We start from the raw sequence: 22,657 nt of genomic DNA on the forward strand, positions 1-22,657 counted from the left end.
GGAACCCTCCTACACTTGGTTGGAATGTAAACTGGTGTAGCCATATGGAAAGCAGTGTGGAGGTTCCTCAAAAAAATCAAAATCAAAACATCATTTGACCCAGTAATTCCACTTCTAGGAATCTATCTGAGGAAAACAAAATCTCTGATTTGAAAAAATATATGCACCAATTTTTATTGTGGCATTATTTCAAGCCAAGATATGGAAGCAACTATGGTGTCCATTAATAGATGAATGGATCTAGAAGATGTACATACACACAATAGAATATTATTCAGCCATACAAAGAAAGAAATCTTGTTATTTGCAACAACATGGATGGACCTAGAGTTTGCTATGCTAAGTGAAGTAAGCCAGGCAGATAAAGATGAATACCATATGATTTCACTTACTTAAATAATCTTAAAATTCATATGGAACCACAAAAGACACCAAATAGTGAATCCCCAGTCCCAGGGCTCATGTGTCACCAATGGGCCAAGGGGTCATGGGTAACTGTGTGTGATTGCAGGGACCCCCAGGAGTGATCAGTGTGAGAGCAGTAATGTGTGTGAGCCTGCAGGTCACTCAGGCTCAGAGCAGTGACCGGGAGGTTGAGGAGAGGCCATCAGGAATCCGCCTGGAATGCAAGTGGCCCCACACGCCTTTTCTGCAGAGAAGGCATGGTATACCTCTGGTCATGTTGTACTGCTGGTCTTCACTCTCTGAACAGGGGATCAGGCGTGCTGAGAAAGGAAGTGTACCTTTATGGAGGGAGTCCCGAAAAGCAGGTTAGCTGGAGAGGGCATCGGGCTTGGAAGGAGAACAAGACCCCGTGAGCAAGATCTCTCAATGTCTCTGAATGAGACCAGGAGTAAGAGATGCATTTCACACAGGAACTAAGCACACTCACACTCTGCTTATACCTGAAAAAGTATTTCATCACATAATTTGTGTTTCCTCCCTTTTGATCTATTGTACTTTATATTCCAATGGGTAACTTTTTTTTTAACTCTTATTGCAATGTATCAAATTGATTTCATAACCTAAGATGTAGAACAAATTATACTCATTAGTGTATTTCCAACGCAGGTTTCTATATAGTTCATGTCATGCACAATTAATCTGGAGTAGAGATCAGCCTTGTTTCAGCATGGAATCTGAGGCATCAGGGACTTCTGTGTGTATGAACCTATTGTGGACCAAGCCCAGAGTTTGTCCCCCACTTGATCATCACAGGGAAAAGCTGAGAGAACCTCAATTTCTGACTTATTCAGGAAAGTATAATAAACCTGGGCATGAGCCCTAAAGGACAGGCTCTGGGAAAATGGTGTCTGAAAGAAAGCTGCACCTTGCTGACATGACCAGCAAAGGGCAGAGCTGGTGCCCTGCCATAGAGATAGTTTCTCCAATGGAGACACGCTTTTGCTTTGAAGGGGTCTTTGTGGTCCCTTAAGCACCCCATCCCGGAAACCCCGCTCCAGGTCCCTATTCCAGGGCGTTCCCTCTGGGGACACTGATAGACACAATTCCAGGCTGTTCCAGAAATTGTCAGTGGCTGATTCTCCAGCTTAGATGGTAAGAAATCATGAGTGGCACATCCTGCCCTCCTTCCCCACACGTGTTCTCCATCAGAAGACCCCAGTGCCAGGAGCATGGAGGTGAGAGTCACATGCCTCCACACTGAAGGGCTGGTTGGGTTTGGGGCAGCAAAGCATGTGGGTGCTGAAACTTGTCCCTGAAGGAAGTCATGAGGGTCCTGCTGTGAATACTCCCTGAAATGGACTAGCAAGATGCCAGGTGCTCCTTGCCTGGTGTCAGGCTGGCTCTACTTTTGACATCTATACCATACACAGTTATTATTCAATTTAGGTTTTAGGAATCCACTCATATAGATGCTCCAGGAAGCAGAGGATGACAGTGATGAGGGAGATGGTAGTGGTCCTTCTGGCAAGTCACCCCTCCCTGGAGTAAGGTCTCGTTCTAAGAGAGAGGCATTGCCCTCTGGGACCATACAAAACTGGACAGCATGCCAAGATTGCTCCAGAAGGAACAGTTGTATTGGGTTGAGGTTAACCTAGGAAGAACCAAGAGGGAAGGAGGAAAGAGGAAGTGGAAAGACAGTGTGATCTCCCCAGGTTCCTCTTCCAGATCCTGTGTTTCTCATTTCCATGATACTTCCACATGTAGGTCTTAATGGGGCCCCAATACTAGGGAAGGGGACTCAGGGTGGAAAGGTTTCAGTTTCTATTCCTGGAAATGATCCCAGTTCTCAAGAAAGGGCTTCTCTACGATCTTCTAGCTTTTTAAAGCCTACTTGCTACATTTGCAGTTCCTCAATACAGAGGCTAATGATCTAAAACCTCTTGCATAAGACTCTAGAGAGCTCAAGTCTAAGAGGATTATTCAGAGATCAAGGTAACTGTTTTCCAATGCCTTTTTTTTATAAATTATTTTCCCCACTCCACCAAAATAAGGGAAAATCCAAGAGTATGGGTACACAGCTAAGTGAATAATTTAGGAGGAGGAATTTGAGAGAAGATTAAGGATATGTTCTAGGATGTCCTATTTTTGGTATTACTTGGGAATGGAGAGAAGGGAACCAAGTCATGGTTTATATTTCTGGGATTTTGTCAACACTGTATGGGTGGAAGCCAGTGAACAGGGCATAGCGAGGAGCAGGAGATACGAGAGAGGGAAGGAGAATCAGGGAGTAGACTGGCAGCAAAGACGTACTGAATCAGGCAAGCTGAAGAATAGTGGTTTTTGCTCCCACCCTAATTTTCAAATCAGGTTTCTGAAACAGGACCTAGCAAACATCAATCTACTTGAAGGCTAGGAACTGTTACTTGTACTGTTAGTAAAATTGCAGCTTTCCCCTCTTCTTCACGGGCATCAAGTGGGCACTGTATGGTGAATGGGGGGAGGCTGTGCCCTGAATCCCCAATCACTCTGAAAGCTTTCCCTGGGGAGGGGAGCTGAGGTATGGAGGAAGGCGCTGTTGTTCCACAACCTCCCCCTGCTCCCTGCTGCACCACTACTCACAAGAAATGTCTTTTAAGGCAGGGCGGAGTCAGTGTGGGAGAATGCAGATGACCGTGGGTGGGTCATGGAAATCTCATATAACAGACATGTGAAATGTTAAAAGGGAAGGATCTCTTGACCTTCCATTATGGCCACATTGCATGTGAAGATGTTTGCTGTTGGGTTTTGGGATGCATTCCCTGTGCAGAATTTAGACTCAGAATACTGGCTCTTTGACATTCTGCCACCAGATCTCACCTGTCATTTTAAAGAGCATGGACACTGAGGACGTGCTTCTCCACCTCGTCTACCAGATGTGGCCACCACTGGGACCCACACAATGTCCCTCTCCTCCAGAAGGCATGGCCTTTCCAAGATCCTGGGCATTTTCCTTCTGTTTTAGTGGTCTTTCATTCTGACTGCAAAGGAGAAATCAAATGGGTCTTGTGTGTGGAAAGACACTCGTCTCAAAACAAAAGTTATCAAATGTTTGTCCTGTGGGATTTGTCTTCAAAGTTCCCTTGGCCCCACATTGCCTGATCTTTAGTTTTATTTGGTCATTGATCTATTGACTATTTAGGAGCATGTTGTTAAGCTTCCATGTGTTTGTGGGATTTTTTGTTTTCTTTGCATAATTTATTTCTAGTTTCATACTTTTGTGTTCTGAGAAGCTGGTTGGTACAATTTCAATCCTTCTGTATTTACTGAGGCTCTTTTTGTGGCCTAGTATGTGATCTATTCTTGAAAATGTTCCCTGTGCACTTGAGAAGAAAGTGTATCCTGTTGCTTTTGGATGAAGCATTCTGTAGATGTCCGTTAGGTCCATCTGTTCTAATGTGTTGTTTGGTGCCTCTGTCTCCTTACTTATTCTCTGTCTGGTTGATCTGTTCTTTGGAGTGAGTGGTGTGTTGAAGTCTCCTGAAATGAATGTATTGCATTCTATTTCCTCCTTTAATTATCAGCAATTACCTCAGCAATTACCTCCTCAAAGACACTTTCTATCTCTTTTTCTTTCTCTTCTTCTTCTGGTACCCCTATAATGCAAATATTGTTCCATTTGGATTGTCACACAGTTTTCTCAATATTCTTTCATTCCTAGAGATTCTTTTTTCTCTCTGTGCCTCAGATTCTTTGTATTCCTCTTCTGTAATTTCTATTTCATTTACTGTCTCCTCTACTTTATCTAATCTGTTTTTAAATCCCTCCATAGTATGTTTCATTTCAGATACTGTATCCTTTAATGATTGAATCTTGTTCCTGAGTTCTTGGATATTTTTCTGTAGCTCTATAAGCATGTTTTGATTTTTATTTTGAAATCTCTCTCAGGGAGATTGATGAGTTCAGTTTCAGTTGGCCCTCTTTCTGGTGTTTGTAGAATTTTGGCTTGAACCAGGTTCCTTTGACATTTCATATTTGTATGTGGCATCCTCTAGTGCCCATAAGCTCTACTCTCTGGATCTGCTCAGCCTCCGAGGGATAGCAGAGTCACAGGCAAGCAGCACTGGTCCCTGTTGGGAGGAGATAGCTGTTTCCTGCTTTGCAGCTGCAGTGCCTGTCTCCACTGCTAGGGCCAGTGGGCTGAGCACACTGGGAGAAGACTCTATGCTTTGCTCTTCTAGCTGCTGTAGGGGGAGCTTCCCTCTGGCTGGCCTGGTGCATTGGTGGGGGAAGACAGTTTTTGAGCTGGTGCTGGCCAGGAGAGAGGCGCAGCAGGCTGTGTATCATGACGGGGCACTCGGAGCTGCATAGCCAGCCAGGGGAATAGAGTGCCTGAAAATCCTGAAAGTTCCCAAACTGCTGGGTTGAGTGTGCCTGGACAATTTGCCCACCTGTCCTTTCTACTGATCACCAAGCTCTGAGCAATACTTGCCCCTTTAGCAGCCCTCTTGCTATTAGGAAGTCTCTCAGACTGCCAACCTTTCTATTGTCCCAGAGTGACCAGATGTGGATCCCGGTTTTCCACAAGTGGCTGGAATCTCAGTCTCTCCATGTATTCCACCTGCCTTAGCTTTCCAACCCCACTAATCTCCAGAGCACCATGTAATGTAGGTTTGTACTCCCAGAGCAGATCTCCAGAGTTTGGTGTTCAGTAGTCCTAGGACTCTACCCCCTCCCCACTCTGTTTCTCTTCCTCCCTCCATGAGGTGGAGTAGGGGAAAGGCTTGGGTCCCGCTGGATCACGGCTTTGGTACATTACAGTGTTCTGTGAGGTCTTTTCTTTTATCCAGATGTAGGTGGTCTGGTGCAGCCTTCTTTCCTCTTGCTCTTTCAGGATTAGTTGCATTAACTGTATTTTCATGTTATATGTGGTTTTGGGAGGAGGTTTCTGTCTCACCTCTCATGCCACCACCTTTAATCCTTTCTCTACTTTTGCATTTTTAACTTAATACTTCCTTAGTCATTAAAACCTACTAACTTTACTGAGGTTTATCTTCACTGATGAAAAAAAATTGACTTAGTAACATTTCCTAGAAAAAAGGTCCATTGACATATCCTGTAAGGCCAGTTAAATGGTTGTGAATACTTTTAACCTTCATTTATCTGGGAAACTTTTAGTCTGCCCTTCAATTCTGTATGGTAACTTGCTGGGAGAGGATTCTGGGTTGTAGATTCTTTCTTTTCAATACTTTTTTCATGCCATTCCCTTCTGCCCTACCAAGTTCCTCTTGAGAAATCTAGTAATAACCTTTCAGCGTTTCCCTTATAGGTATCTGTCTGCTTCTCTCCTGCTGCTTTTAAGTTTCTCTTTTCATCTTTATTCTTCTCCATTTTAATTACTATGCTTCTTTGTGTTGTCTTCCTGGGGTTCCTCTTGTTATGGGTGCTCTGTGCTTCCAAGTCCTGGATGTCTATTCCTTCTCTATATTGGGAAGTTTTCGGCTATTATTGCTTCAAGTAGTCTTTCTACTCCTTTGTCTCTCTCTTCTCCTTCTGGACTCCTATTATATGAACATGGTTTAATTTGGAGTTGTCCACAGCTCTTAGCACCTTCTCATTTTTAGACATTCTTTTTTTCTCTGTGTTCCTCAGCATGTTTCCTTTGCCATCTCTATCTTCCATCACACCTATTTTTTGTAGTCCTCAGGCCTGAGGGGCTCTTTTTTATACATTTTCTTTTGTTGAACTTCTCACTGAAATAATGGATTCTTTCACTTGGTTCAGTAAGTATCTTTACGACTGTTACTTTGAAATCTGTACCAAGAAGACTGGTGATCTCCATTTCATTTACCCCTTTTCTGGAGCCTTCTCTTGTTCTTTTGTTTGGAACATATTCCTCTGCGTCCTGATTTTGTCTGGGTTTTTATATTTTAATACTCTTGCTTTGTAAACCAGCAAAGGAACTAACCTTCTCCAAGACTCAGGAAGAAGACAACAGCCCTACCATCAGCACCCAAAGCTGAAATTCTCTATAAACTACTTCCTGTAATATAGTACAGTCCAACAAACACTATATAAGTATATGCTATGTATAATCGGGCATTAATGGTTTGCCCCATGCATATAAGCAAGTACATCATATTATTATAGTACATAGAACATATTATGTTTAATCGTGCATTAATGGTTTAGCCTATGCTTTGTATTGATGCAACAGCTATGCCTCCTTGTCTTGAAAGTAACAGCTTCATGAAGTGGGTTTCCTGTGGTGCCCAGAAGCTTAAGATTCTTGACCTGCCATTTCCTGGTTCTCTTTTGGGGCTGAGGGGCATTTGCTGTTGGTGGGCTGTGGGTGGGGCTTTCCTGCCTGCCTGTCTGTTGGCTGTGGCTGATGCCCACAGCTCCCCTCTGTGAGCCTTTTGTCTTGTGTGAGGTGCTGCTGCTGAGGCTCATTGTTTGCTGGGCCATCCTCAGCCTGCCCATCAGCAGTGATGGACTTCAGCTGGGTTCAGAGTGCTGGGATGTTCAGGTGTGCTGGGGAGGGGTGCCATGGAGCTGACCTGCCACCTAGGAAGATGAAGAATTTTGATGCTGTCTTCCACAAGTGGGCTGGGAATCCAGGAAAGTGTGGTTGGCCCTCCACATGCCAGGCAGCAAAGCCAGACCACCGCCAGGCTGAGTGGGACTGGCAGGTCATTTTCACGGTAGGAAAACCTCATTTATATATTATAAAGATTACATATAACATAATGTGTTCTATGTACTATAATAATATGATGTACTTGCTTATATGCATGGGGCAAACCATTAATGCCCGATTATACCAGTGATGGTAGTGGGGGAACACAGGAGGTGCTGCCGTGTGGTTGGGCTTTCAGTTAGGGAGATGCAACATTGTGAGCTGGTTCCCACAAGCATCCAACCATTTTGTCTCAGGAGGTCTTGGAAAACGTGTTTCACGTGCCATTTCTCCTTCAGAGAGAGCTCCCTCCAACCCCACCCTTTTGGCACACTTCCCACTGCTGGTAAATTGTAGAAACTTCTGCTTCTGTGTTGGGTGTCAGCAGGAACAAAAGAGCATATCTGTCTGTCCTCCCCAAGCATCAGGAGTCACAGGTCCCCAGAGGGCTGCAGCTCTCCCTGGCGTCCAGCCTGTTAACCATGGAAGCCCAGCACAACTGTGGGCTCTAATTCTGGGAACAGATCTCCAGGGCCAGATGCCCTAGACTCCCGAGCAGTTTCCCCACCCTGCTCCTTTCCTCCCCCTCCCGCTGTGGGCTGAGATGGGGGAAGGGCTTATGTCCCAACCAATCACAGCTTTGACCCTTTACACTCTATTCCACCAGGTGTAGATGGTCTGTTTTGGAGTCTTCAGGTCATTTTCAGGGTAGGAAAACCTCATTTATATATTATAAAGATTAAAAGGTATCTCTCAGTCTGACATTCTGAACACCAACGATCAGGGCTTCATATGGACGTGCTCCCACTTGCCATACGAGGATGTAGCAGTAAGTTCACACATCAACTAAAGTAACAAGGATATATACATAACACCATTATTTTACCAACTGTAGACTCATTCTGGCTTGTAAGGCTCAGGCTATACCAATCACACTGGCTTTTGGTTTATAAAGAACACCACTTGTATTTAAAAGAACACTACTTCTAAAAAATGTTACTAAATGAAGATAATATCTTAGTATCTTCTTCAGCTGGTTTCTCAATTAGGATGTCTAGATTTTTTAAAATTCTCTTTTTTAATATTGCTCAATAAATTGTGCTAGTCACTGCCCAACACATACAACAATAATCGTGTTCCACTGATAACTCTGTTCTATTACACGAGTCCGAAGGACATTCTTCAGTGACAATTCTCTCACTCTTCCAAAAGGCCCTACATTAATATGAAGGTACATGCCCATTGTATAAAAGGTAACATTTGAAAATAATCTGTGTCTTGGAGATAAAGACAAACATCTGTCTAAACTACCCAGATACATTTAATTTGATTTAAATGCTACAATTCCAAGGACTTTCTCCAGAGTTACTTTTATATCCTTGTTTCTAAGGCTGTATATGATGGGATTCGATGATGGAGGCACCACTGTGTAAAAAATAGACAAAATCATACCTCGCTCTGACCTTAGTTCAGAGGTTGGCTGCAGGTAGTTCAAAGTACCAGTTGAAAAAAACAGAGTCACAACAACCAGGTGAGGGAGGCAGGTGGAGAGGGCTTTGGACCTGCCCTCCAGGGAGGAGATCCTTGAGACGGCAGAGAAGATGTGCACGTAGGAATATAAAATAGAGAGGAAACAACCAGTGAGAGACTTGCAGTGAATGCAGTCACAGACGCTTCATGTATGTTCATTTTGGAGTCTGAGATCAAGATAATCTGAGGGATATCACAGAAGAAATGATGGATCTTATTGGAACTGAAAGTAGTGGAAAATGTCGCTGCCGTGTGCATGGCTCCAGAGACCCCAGCACTAAAGTATGACGCCACCACCATCCGCCCACAGGCCCCCTTGTTCAAGATGGTCTCATAGTGCAGCGGGCGGCAGACGGCCACGTAGCGGTCATAGGACATCACTGTGAGGACGGCCAATTCAGCACAACCAGAACACATGAAAAACAGCACCTGGAAGACACATCCCAGGAGAGATATTGAGTTCCTGTTCATCAGAGTATTGAGAACAAATTTGGGAACAGTGACAGAAATGTAGCACAGATCTATGAACGACAGGTTCTTCAGGAAGAAGTACATGGGTGTGTGAAGCTGAGGGTCCCAAGTAATGAGCGTGATGATGAGTTCATTTCCTAACAGGGCTGCCAGGTAAGCCACGAGGAACAGGACACCCTGCAAGGTCTGCATCGCCGGGTCCTCAGAGAATCCCAGGAGAAGGAACTCAGTGACACCTGTGTGGTTGAACATCTCATCCAGTGGCAGTGTCCCCAAGATTAACTGTGTTCTGTAATGAAAATCATCTGGATAAAGGGAAATAGTATCTACTTGTGCTAATGGACATCTTAATTATGTCATCTGTGGTCATTATTTCACCTTTGTGGGTACAAGTATATACACACACACACACACACACACAGATATATATATATATACCACACACATATATAGTACATGTATATATATATATATATGAGGTTAAATATTAAATACATAAATTTTTATTTCTCAATTACAGTTCAGAAATGTGGAATATAAAATAAATGGAGTTTCTAGAAAAAAATGAAGATATTAAGATTGTAACTCTAGCAAGAAATTAACCTTCATGATTCCCAAATGCAGAGATGCCGTGGTTTCATCTTATTGTGATGGGCTCAGAATGGTCAACGAGAGGCTGCAGGGAATGGATAAGGTAACCACTTAGTGCTTTTAAATTACTATGTTGTTAATATTCCTATTATGGCCACATCGAGTTGCCAGTGTGACATTAACTAGCACAAAGTGAGGAAGAAATGTTCCAGATTTCCCTGCAGCTCTTGGAAGAAACTCCATCTCACACTACAAAGCAGTTTCAAAGAAAACCAAAGCCACGAGCACAGACCAAGGTCTCCCTGGAAACGTCACTGTTTTCATTCTGTGCGGAGCTGTTTAAATGTGCATCTGGTTTTATTTTTTACCTTTAAAGATGAATGAGCCTCGAATGCATTATATTAACTACAACAGTCCTGCCACAGAATGGCAATACTGTATGGCTCCACTTAGATGAGGTACCTAGACTTGTTAAATTCATATGGACAGAGAGTAAATGGTGAATGGGGCGGGGGCTGGGGAATGAAGAGACTTGGTGTTCTTGTTCAGTGGGTACAGACTTTCAGTATCGCAAAGCGAAACAGTCCTGGAGACGGACACTGAAGACGGCTGCCCAACTGTGTGAATGACGTTCACACCCCTGGGCTCTACAGGTAAGTGTAGGTAAGATGGAATATTTATGTTACATGTATTTTACAGTGGTTAAACATTTCACAGTGATGAATAAGTTTCTTAACTTTCAGGAAGAATCTCCTGTGATATGAATGTTTGAAGAAAGGTAAATGGTAGGGCATATTTTAAAGTCACAGTCAGATAAAACATGCCCATTTTTCTGCATGTCAAGTGTTTTTCAGACCATATCTGATGTGTGCAGAAGGTATTAAAATAACACATTTCTGAATTTTAGTGAGCTCATTCGGGAAAAAAGGAGAATTCTTTACAGGTTTATAATGAGGCCTCGGAGAGTTGGTGTAGTACAGGAGGAAGGGGAAGGACCAGGGTTCAGGAAACTCTTTTCAGTTGGAGTCTGCCACGCAGTTGGTGTGTTACCTTGTGAAATTTGTCTGACATTTTAGGTGACTCAGTTTTACAACTAGTTAGCAAGAGATTATATGTGGAGTCCCATGGAGAGTTATTAAGAGGAATAGGCTTATTTTGTGTATGATATTTGAAATGAGGTAAACATAAGTGTCTATGAACAGCTGCTAAACAAGATAGTTAAAATAATGGTAATATTTTCTTACTATTCATTGTCTCATGCAAAGTTAATATGATAGTTGAAAGTATGGCTAATGAAGCCAAAATATCTGGATGGTCTTTACCTTTGCTCCTTCCTGGCTACAGACATTTGTCACCTAAATGAACCCACTGTGCCAAAGCCATAAGTTTGTTGCAGGCTGTTCAAGGCACTAGCTTCATTAATAGATAGTTAGAAGTCTATGAAATACTTTGCAAATAAAAAGGTTTTGGCAATGGTGGCAGTCATCATAACTGCTGAATCATTGAAGATGAAGACATTCATCATTTAATCTGTACAGGAAGCAAACGAGTAAGGAGCCAATGCTACTGTCAGGTCACAGCTGATCCTGAGAAAGAGGTTGACAGCTGCCCTCCCATAGCTAGTCGGTGGCAGAGATGGGCCTGGGGGGTGCTCCCTGTGACCTCTGTGCCTGCCAGTTCTCTACAAATGTGCACAGCATGCAGAGATACCGGAAGGCAGGAGGCAGTAGATGTAGTTTAGAAAACAATGAAAAAGTTATTTTAATTGTAACTTTATATATATGTTAAATAATAGGAAGATATACCAGACTATTTGCTGGCTGCAAACTTCATCTCAGTAGTTCTGGCCATTGTCCCTGGCGGAAAGGGTGTGTTTGTATGTGTGCAGATGGTGCCCTTACGTATTGGTGAGGGAAGCAGAGGAACAGGAAAACATTGTCTCAGTGACTAGAGTATGTTGAATTCCCATCTGTTGTGTTATTTAAATAAGCATTAATTATGTATCACATACTACTTATGTTTTACATTTTCAGAATATTTTCTTTTCAGTCTATTTGTTTACTTCAGCCTGGGTCTACATGACATTGTTTCATGAGCAATTTATATGTTCAGCTATTACCTAATTTATAAGATTTTTTTCTGGTTTAAATAGAAGGAGTGGCAAAAATTCAAACTCAAAATTCCAGGAGTCAGCAAAATGTAAACTCTCTCCTGCACTGGGGTTGGCCTTAAATACCATTACTCATGATCAAAAGACACAGTTCCTGGTTTTGTTCAATACCTATGCCTTGATTATCAGAGATACACTACATCAAATTTTTCCTCGTCTCTAAATGGCTTTGTAAAGTCCAAACAAATACCAAAGGATTTACTTGTGAAACAGTCCATGCAATTAGAGCTGTAAACATCTCTGATAATGCCTGGCTATATTTATAGGTTTCCAAATCCCACGCAAACCTGAATTTCTTATGTGTATGATCAGCAAATAGAACTCAAGTCTCCTCATATAATGTGTTAGTATCAGCTTCTGCTGTGGTTTAAAATCTGTACTATCTCTGAAGGCTTGATTAAATATGTTAATCTCTGCCAATGTTGTAGAATTCACCACAGCTAGTTGGCAGCTCATCTTCAGGTCACCCCACTCCAAGTTTGCACAGTTGCCTGGGGTTGGACACTCCCTGATCCGGATCATCCGAGTGCTGAGACAGGAAAATGCTGTTGTCATTTTTGTAGATCCTGGACACCACTTCTTTTGGTGGCAGAAGAAATGCTGAGGCATCTCTATATAAAAGCACTGTTTCAGTCACCACATTGCAATTCAGCACATCAAACTAATTTCAGTACTAACATACTCAAATTGCTTATTCTGTGGGAAGGATAAAACATAGTCCTGTAATGGAGATGGTGTTGTAAAACCTACATTTAAAAAGCCATAAGTGTTAAATATTTGCAGATAGTTTCTTTAATAAGAGAAGACTAGAAGAGTGGTAGAAATTACTCGAAATCTTTTATTTTAGAGAGAGCCTTGGCCAAAGGGATAATGAAAGAGAAACCCTTTTTTTTCTGTATTATAATTTTGATAAATGTTGCCTTTAATTTTTGTTTAATCGTGATTGTCAAGAACTTGTGAATCATTAACCTTTCTTGTTTCCACAATAGTCTGTATGGTAAATTCATGTGTAAATATAAACATAGTTTACATAGAATACATTTTGAATAGGTAACATTAATTTTCAAAGTTCACTTTCTCAATAATTAAATGCAAAAGACTGTCAGAATTTATTCTTAACTATTAAATTGGAGGATGGTTTTTAAGCTTGCATAGGCAGAGGTACCAAAAATTACAAGTTCTTGCAGCATACAAGAGAAGGAATTTTGACTTCCTACTTCACTATAAACTGTTCCATTTAAGAACAGACTTGTGCAGGAAAAAATTTCCCACTTACTGTATTTCTATGGGTGGGCTATATTTTGACAAAATCACTTTATCTCTACCACATCCCTTATTTTACTTCCTACTTGTGTGTATAAAGTGTGTGCTGGAGGCATGCATGTGTGTGTGCATCTGTTTCCCTTTTGCTCACAGCTGTCTTTTTTTTTTTTTTTAACTCTAAGACTTTTCTCTTTTGATTGTATCTGAGACAAGATATTTGAAATTTTCAATAAAACTCATGATCATTTTAGAAGAAATATAGGTTTTGAATCATGGTCTACATATCTGCAGCTGAAAGAACCTAACCATTGCTCTGGATAAACTGTTAAAAAATAATCTTTTCTATAGACAAGGACTACTGTATCCTATCCAAAAGTCCCACGTAGATAATCATGTTACTCATGTGATGATCATGTGCTAATCTCTGAAACACTGCGATTAAAGAGAGTATTTCCTTATTACAGCAATTTTACAGGTGACTTGAATACTCCAAGCTTCATAGATTCTCTTCATCCAGGCAGATTTGTTCTTATCTAACATAGTGGGAAGAACTAGCATGCTTGTGTCCCCACAGATCCTAGGGGGACTCAGTTATCCCCTTACTGAGACAAGAACCATTTAAATGCACTCTTAGAAAAGGATGAAGTGTTGCAGCTATGAGGTGGTGGTGTCTCCCCTAAGTCCCGTCAGTAACTCCCAGGAGAGGAGGAGGTGAGACAGGAGAAGCCAGAAGAGGTGGGTGAAGTTTGGGGTCCTGGGCAATGAAACCAGAGAATTAACCCACAGGGGTGCTTCAGTAGAAAGTGTTTCTTCTGTGGTATTTGTTGGGGAGAAGGAGGCAGCCTCAACAAAGCAGGGCAGCATTAATCTAGAACACTTCCTAGAGAGTAAAAATCCCTGATGCCCAGCTATCCAATTTATCATTTAAATACCTAGAAGTACTAAAGCTTGTCTATGAGCCATTATAAAAAATATGTCATGGCCCAGTGGGGAGGGGGCGGAAGATGGCGGCGTGAGTAGAGCAGCGGAAATCTCCTCCCAAAACAACATATATCTATGAAAATATAACAAAGACAACCCTTCCTAGAATAAAGACCAGAGGACACAGGACAATATTCAGACCACATCCACACCTGAGAGAACCCAGCGCCTCGCGAAGGGGGTAAGATACAAGCCCCGGCCCCGCGGGAGCCGAGCGCCCCTCCCCCCAGCTCCCGGCGGGAGAAGAGCGGGCGGAGCGGGAGGGAGACGGAGCCCAGGGCTGCCGAACACCCAGCCCCAGCCATCCGGGCCAGAGTGCAGGGCCCTCGATACTGGGAAAACAGGGCAGCAAGAACAGTGAGCAGGCACTGAAGGCTGGGCGACAGAGGACATAAGAAAAGCGCGCGACCATTTTTGTTTTTTTTGCTTTTTTGCTGCTTTGTTTTGGCGAGCGCTTTTTGGAAGTCTTAAAGGGACAGGGACCCCAATATTAGGGAAACGGGCAGAAAGACCGGTGAGCAGAGGCCTGAGGCTGGCACCGGAGAATAAAGGAAAACGAACGACCACCTTTTTTTTTTTTTAATTAAAAAATTTTTTTTTTTTTTAATTAAAAAAATTTTTTTTCTTCTTTTTTTTTTGTGGTCGTTGTTTTGTTTTGGCGGGTGCTTTTTGGAAGTCTTAAAGGGGCAGGGCGGGTCACTTAATCCAGAGGTAGGGAATCCGGGATCTCTGGGCACCCTAACCCCTGGGCTGCAGGGAGCAGGGAGGCCCCTTACGGAGATAAATAGCCTCCCAGCAGCTCCTGCTCCAACGCGACTCCACCATTTTGGAGTAGCTGCCCGAGCCAGGCCACGCCCACAGCAACAGCGGAGATTAACTCCATAGCAGCCAGGCAGGAAGCAGAAACCCTGTCTGAGCACAGCTGCGCAGCACAAGCCACTAGAGGCCGCTGTTCTCCCAGGAGAGGAGGGCCACAAACCAACAAGAAAGGAAGTCCTTCCAGCCGTCACTCGTCCCAGTTCTGCAGACTATTCCTATCACCATGAAAAGGCAAAGCTACAGGCAGACAAAGATCACAGAGACAACACCAGAGAAGGAGACAGACCTAACCAGTCTTCCTGACAAAGAATTCAAAATAAGAATCATAAACATGCTGACAGAGATGCAGAGAAATACGCAAGAAAAATGGGATGAAGTCCGGAAGGAGATCACAGATGCCAGAAAGGAGATCGCAGAAATGAAACAAACTCTGGAAGGGTTTATAAGCAGAATGGATAGAATGCAAGAGGCCATTGATGGAATTGAAATCAGAGAACAGGAACGCATAGAAGCTGACATAGAGAGAGACAAAAGGATCTCCAGGAATGAAACAATATTAAGAGAACTGTGTGACCAATCTAAAAGGAGCAATATCCGTATTATAGGGGTCCCAGAAGAAGAAGAGAGAGGCAAAGAGATGGAAAGTATCTTAGAAGAAATAATTGCTGAAAACTTCCCCACACTGGGGGAGGAAGTAATCAAACAGACCACGGAAATACACAGAACCCCCAACAGAAAGGATCCAAGAAGGGCAACACCAAGACACATAATAATTAAAATGGCAAAGATCAAGGACAAGGAAAGAGTGTTAAAGGCAGCTAGAGAGAAAAAGGTCACCTATAAAGGGAAACCCATCAGGCTAACGTCAGATTTCTCAACAGAAACCCTACAGGCCAGAAGAGAATGGCATGATATATTTAATACAATGAAACAGAAGGGCCTTGAACCAAGGATACTGTATCCAGCACGACTATCATTCAAATATGACGGTGGGATTAAACAATTCCCAGACAAACAAAAGCTGAGGGAATTTGCTTCCCACAAACCACCTCTACAGAACATCTTACAGGGACTGCTCTAGATGGGAGCACTCCTAGAAAGAGCACAGCACAAAACACCCAACATATGAAGAATCGAGGAGGAGGAACAAGAAGGGAGAGAAGAAAAGAATCTCCAGACAGTGTATATAACAGCTCAATAAGCGAGCTAAGTTAGGCAGTAAGATACTAAAGAGGCTAACCTTGAACCTTTGGTAACCACGAATTTAAAGCCTGCAATGGCAATAAGTACATATCTTTCAATAGTCACCCTAAATGTTAATGGGTTGAATGCACCAATCAAAAGACACAGAGTAACAGAATGGATAAAAAAGCAAGACCCATCTATATGCTGCTTACAAGAAACTCACCTCAAACCCAAAGACATGTACAGACTAAAAGTCAAGGGATGGAAAAACATATTTCAAGCAAACAACAGTGAGAAGAAAGCAGGGGTTGCAGTACTAATATCAGACAAAATAGACTTCAAAACAAAGAAAGTAACAAGAGATAAAGAAGGACACTACATAATGATAAAGGGCTCAGTCAAACAAGAGGATATAACCATTCTAAATATATATGCACCCAACACAGGAGCACCAGCATATGTGAAACAAATACTAACAGAACTAAAGGGGGATATAGACTGCAATGCATTCATTCTAGGAGACTTCAACACACCACTCACCCCAAAGGATAGATCCACTGGGCAGAAAATAAGTAAGGACACGGAAGCACTGAACAACACAGTAGAGCAGATGGACCTAATAGACATCTATAGAACTCTACATCCAAAAGCAGCGGGATATACATTCTTCTCAAGTGCACATGGAACATTCTCCAGAATAGACCACATACTAGGCCACAAAAAGAGCCTCAGAAAATTCCAAAAGATTGAAATCCTACCAACCAACTTTTCAGACCACAAAGGCATAAAACTAGAAATAAACTGTACAAAGAAAGCAAAGAGGCTCACAAACACATGGAGGCTTAACAACACGCTCCTAAATAATCAATGGATCAATGACCAAATCAAAATGGAGATCCAGCAATATATGGAAACAAATGACAACAACAACACTAAGCCCCAACTTCTGTGGGACACAGCAAAAGCAGTCTTAAGAGGAAAGTATATAGCAATCCAAGCATATTTAAAAAAGGAAGAGCAATCCCAAATGAATGGTCTAATGTCACAATTATCAAAATTGGAAAAAGAAGAACAGATGAGGCCTAAGGTCAGCAGAAGGAGGGACATAATAAAGATCAGAGAAGAAATAAATAAAATTGAGAAGAATAAAACAATAGCAAAAATCAATGAAACCAAGAGCTGGTTCTTCGAGAAAATAAACAAAATAGATAAGCCTCTAGCCAGACTTATTAAGAAGAAAAGAGAATCAACACAAATCAACAGTATCAGAAACGAGAAAGGAAAAATCACGACGGACCCCACGGAAATCCAAAGAATTATTGGAGAATACTATGAAAACCTATATGCTAACAAGCTGGGAAACCTAGGAGAAATGGACAACTTCCTAGAAAAATATAACCTTCCAAGATTGACCCAGGAAGAAACAGAAAATCTAAACAGACCAATTACCAGCAACGAAATTGAAGCGGTAATCAAAAAACTACCAAAGAACAAAACCCCCGGGCCAGATGGATTTACCTCGGAATTTTATCAGACATACAGGGAAGACATAATACCCATTCTCCTTAAAGTTTTCCAAAAAATAGAGGAGGAGGGGATACTCCCAAACTCATTCTATGAAGCTAACATCACCTTAATACCAAAACCAGGCAAAGACCCCACCAAAAAGGAAAACTACAGACCAATATCCCTGATGAACGTAGATGCAAAAATACTCAACAAAATATTAGCAAACCGAATTAAAAAATACATCAAAAGGATCATACACCATGACCAAGTGGGATTCATTCCAGGGATGCAAGGATGGTACAACATTCGAAAGTCCATCAACATCATCCACCACATCAACAAAAAGAAAGACAAAAACCACATGATCATCTCCATAGATGCTGAAAAAGCATTTGACAAAGTTCAACATCCATTCATGTTAAAAACTCTCAGCAAAATGGGAATAGAGGGCAAGTACCTCAACATAATAAAGGCCATCTATGATAAACCCACAGCCAACATTATATTGAACAGCGAGAAGCTGAAAGCATTTCCTCTGAGATCGGGAACTAGACAGGGATGCCCACTCTCTCCACTGTTATTTAACATAGTACTGGAGGTCCTAGCCACGGCAATCAGACAAAATAAAGAAATACAAGGAATCCAGATTGGTAAAGAAGAAGTTAAACTGTCACTATTTGCAGATGACATGATACTGTACATAAAAAACCCTAAAGACTCCACCCCAAAACTACTAGAACTGATATCGGAATACAGCAAAGTTGCAGGATACAAAATCAACACACAGAAATCTGTGGCTTTCCTATATACTAACAATGAACCAACAGAAAGAGAAATCAGGAAAACAACTCCATTCACAATTGCATCAAAAAAAAATAAAATACCTAGGAATAAACCTAACCAAAGAAGTGAAAGACTTATACTCTGAAAACTACAAGTCACTCTTAAGAGAAATTAAAGGGGACACTAACAGATGGAAACTCATCCCATGCTCGTGGCTAGGAAGAATTAATATCGTTAAAATGGCCATCCTGCCCAAAGCAATATACAGATTTGATGCAATCCCTATGAAACTACCAGCAACATTCTTCAATGAACTGGAACAAACAATTCAAAAATTCATATGGAAACACCAAAGACCCCGAATAGCCAAAGCAATCCTGAGAAAGAAGAATAAAGTAGGGGGGATCTCACTCCCCAACTTCAAGCTCTACTATAAAGCCATAGTAATCAAGACAATTTGGTACTGGCACAAGAGCAGAGCCACAGACCAATGGAACAGACTAGAGAATCCAGACATTAACCCAGACATATATGGTCAATTAATATTTGATAAAGGAGCCATGGACATACAATGGCGAAATGACAGTCTCTTCAACAGGTGGTGCTGGCAAAACTGGACAGCTACATGTAGGAGAATGAAACTGGACCATTGTCTAACCCCATATACAAAAGTAAACTCAAAATGGATCAAAGACCTGAATGTAAGCCATGAAACCATTAAACTCTTGGAAGAAAACATAGGCGAAAACCTCTTAGACATAAAAATGAGTGACCTCTTCTTGAACATATCTCCCCGGGCAAGGAAAACAACAGCAAAAATGAGTAAGTGGGACTATATTAAGCTGAAAAGCTTCTGTACAGCAAAAGACACCATCAATAGAACAAGAAGGATCCCTACAGTATGGGAGAATATATTTGAAAATGACACATCCGATAAAGGCTTGACATCCAGAATATATAAGGAGCTCTCACGCCTCAACAAACAAAAAACAAATAACCCAATTAAAAAATGGGCAGAGGAACTGAACAGACAGTTCTCCAAAAAAGAAATACAGATGGCCAACAGACACATGAAAAGATGCTCCACATCGCTAATTATCAGAGAAATGCAAATTAAAACTACAATGAGGTATCACCTCACACCAGTAAGGATGGCTGCCATCCAAAAGACAAACAACAACAAATGTTGGCGAGGCTGTGGAGAAAGGGGAACCCTCCTACACTGCTGGTGGGAATGTAAGTTAGTTCAACCATTGTGGAAAGCAGTATGGAGGTACATCAAAATGCTCAAAACAGACTTACCATTTGACCCAGGAATTCCACTCCTAGGAATTTACCCTAAGAATGCAGCAATCAAGTTTGAGAAAGACAGATGCACCCCTATGTTTATTGCAGCACTATTTACAATAGCCAAGAATTGGAAGCAACCTAAATGTCCATCAATAGATGAATGGATAAAGAAGATGTGGTACATATACACAATGGAATACTACTCAGCTATAAGAAAAGGGCAAATCCAATCATTTGCAGCAACATGGATGGAGCTGGAGGGTATTATGCTCAGTGAAACAAGCCAAGCGGAGAAAGAGAAATACCAAATGATTTCACTTATCTGTGGAATATAAGAACAAAGGAAAAACTGAAGGAACAAAACAGCAGCAGAATCACAGAACTCAAGAATGGACTAACAGGTACCAAAGGGAAAGGGACTGGGGAGGATGGGTGGGTAGGGAGGGATAAGGGGGGGAGAAATAGGGGGGTATTAAGATTAACATGCATGGGGGGGTAGGAGAAAAGGGAGGGCTGTACAACACAGAGAAGGCAAGTAGTGATTCTACAACATTTTGCTATGCTGATGGACACTGACTGTAAAGGGGTTTATAGGGGAGACCTGGTATAGGGGAGAGCCTAGTAAACATAATATTCGTCATGTAAGTGTAGATTAGTGATAGCAAAAAAAAAAAAAAAAAAAAAAAAGGACAGTTCCTGTGTGGTAACCTCCAATGAGTTCTACACAAGGGTATAAAGGGCATATAAAAGTGTAGGCAAAGGGTCTGTTTGTGTTTATACAGAGGATCAAAGCCTAATTGGGCTACCCAGAAAATGAACTAAGATACGATATGAAAAAGAACTTCCAACATCTGCACTCTCTGGAAGACTCATGCCAGAAGATGATCATCAAAAAACCCCAACAAAGATCCACGCACTGCTACAGGTGTAGATGCACTCATCCCACCAGTTCCTGGACTTGCCATGGGAATGAGGAAGGAGATATCTAAGCTGGCCTGTGCATGCAGTAAAACAACAAAATTGGACTGGATCTATACTGTTGGAACTCAACCAAGAATTTGGAGAAGTGCAAATTGTAGCGCTCCAAAGTCTTACAACTACAAACTATTTATTGTTAAAAGAACATATGGCATGTGAGCAGTCCCCAGGAATGGGTTGTTTTAATTTGTCTGATTTCTCTCAGACTGTTCAAGTTCATTTGGACAATATCCACCATATCATAGATAAGTTTTCACAAATGCCTAAGGTGCCTAACTGGTTTTCTTGGTTTCACTGCAGATGGCTGGTAATTACAGATATGCTTTGGTTATGTAACTATACTCCTATTATGTTAATGTGTGTGTGCAATTTAAGTAGTAGCTTAAAACCTATACATGCTGAAGTTACTCTACAAGAAGATATATCAAAGAAATAATCAATCTTCCCATGTTTTCTTCCGCCTGCTACTTCTATAGCTTTTCTTCTTCCTTCCTAATTACAACCCTTAAATAGAATTCGTGCCTCATATCAAATTTACCGAGTATCATAATTCTTCCAAGTGGTAAAGATACCTCAAGACAAATGCTGGGCATAGAAGCCACAGGGCATAAATATGCAAAGAAGTAAAAAGCTAACTTTTTCAAACAATAAGGCTTCTCTCTCACTTACCAACTTCACATTTCCCTGTATGGCCCCGGAAGATGACTGGTTAGCCAGAGACGGGTAAGATTCCTCAAGGGAGGAACAACCTAAGACAGGCACAGTCGCAGGGGGGCCATCAGGTGAGAAATTGGGGATCAACAGAGGTGAGGCTTAGAACCTCACCCCCCCTGTTCTGAGAGAAATCTTCTGCATACGTGGATGTTTTATTGCCCTGGTCTAGCTTGGATTAACACATAGTCTACAGGCACACACCTGATCATCTACATGTGCTTTCTTACAACACTAAACTATGTTTTCTACCTTTATCTTGTATCTACCTACCACTTCAGCATTTTATTAAAAATAATAATAATAAAGAGAGAAATGTGGTATCCACATATAAATCAAGTATAAAAACCAAATGAGTATTCATATTTGAACTGACTGTTTATAGTTCATAATGCATGAGCAAAACCGAAAGTTTCTGTGATGACTGCCCTTGTACTGTTCACTATGTAACTTATTCATTATGTAAGAATTTGTTCTCCATGTAAGAACTTGTTTGTTATGCCTCAGAAGATTGGAGACTGACAAAAATTAGGCTTGGGGTGGAATAATGATTGTGCATTGAGCATTGACTCCCCTATACAGAATTTTATTGTCGTTAACAACCATTTGATCAATAAATATAAGAGATGCCCTCACAAAAAAAAAAAAAAAAAAAAAAAAAAAAGGACAGACTTCCAATGGTAAAATAAATTAGTAACCAGGATGTAATGTATAGCATAAGGAATATAGTCAAGATATTGTAACAGCCTGGTAGGGTGATAGCTGGAACCTAGAATTATGTATATAAATGTTCTACCACTGTGTTGTACACTTGAAACTCATGTAATGTAATACTGTGTGTCAACTACCCTTCAATAAAAAATAATTATTAAAAAAAAAAAAAAAAAAAAAAAATGTCATGTAGTGCAAGAATTTTTTAAATACAAGTTAAATATTAGGTCTTTAATATGTCTCTACATCTATATTATATAAAATATACACTTAAACAAGTATTCATAATATATGGAATATCCTAAATAGTCCGTTTAATGTCAATTTTGCTTTCATTATGTTTCTTTGGTCTTATCTTAAAAAACTGTATTAACTAGTGGTTATTTAAAAATTCTTGATTTTGATATTATTTCATTACAGCTAATAATTTCTGAAATTTAGGATCTAGAACTTAGTTAAAACAACTGGTTTTGAAAATCTAGAAAGATTAACGTAAGGTTTTTGCAGTATGTTTAATTTCATGGAATTATTATTTCCTCTTGCTGAAAGTGATGCACTTAGTCATACATTACTTATCATGTTCTGTTATGTTTTTCATTGAAAAT

This window comes from Manis pentadactyla, chromosome 13, assembly GCF_030020395.1.
Source record: "Manis pentadactyla isolate mManPen7 chromosome 13, mManPen7.hap1, whole genome shotgun sequence".
Classification (NCBI taxonomy): domain Eukaryota; kingdom Metazoa; phylum Chordata; class Mammalia; order Pholidota; family Manidae; genus Manis; species Manis pentadactyla.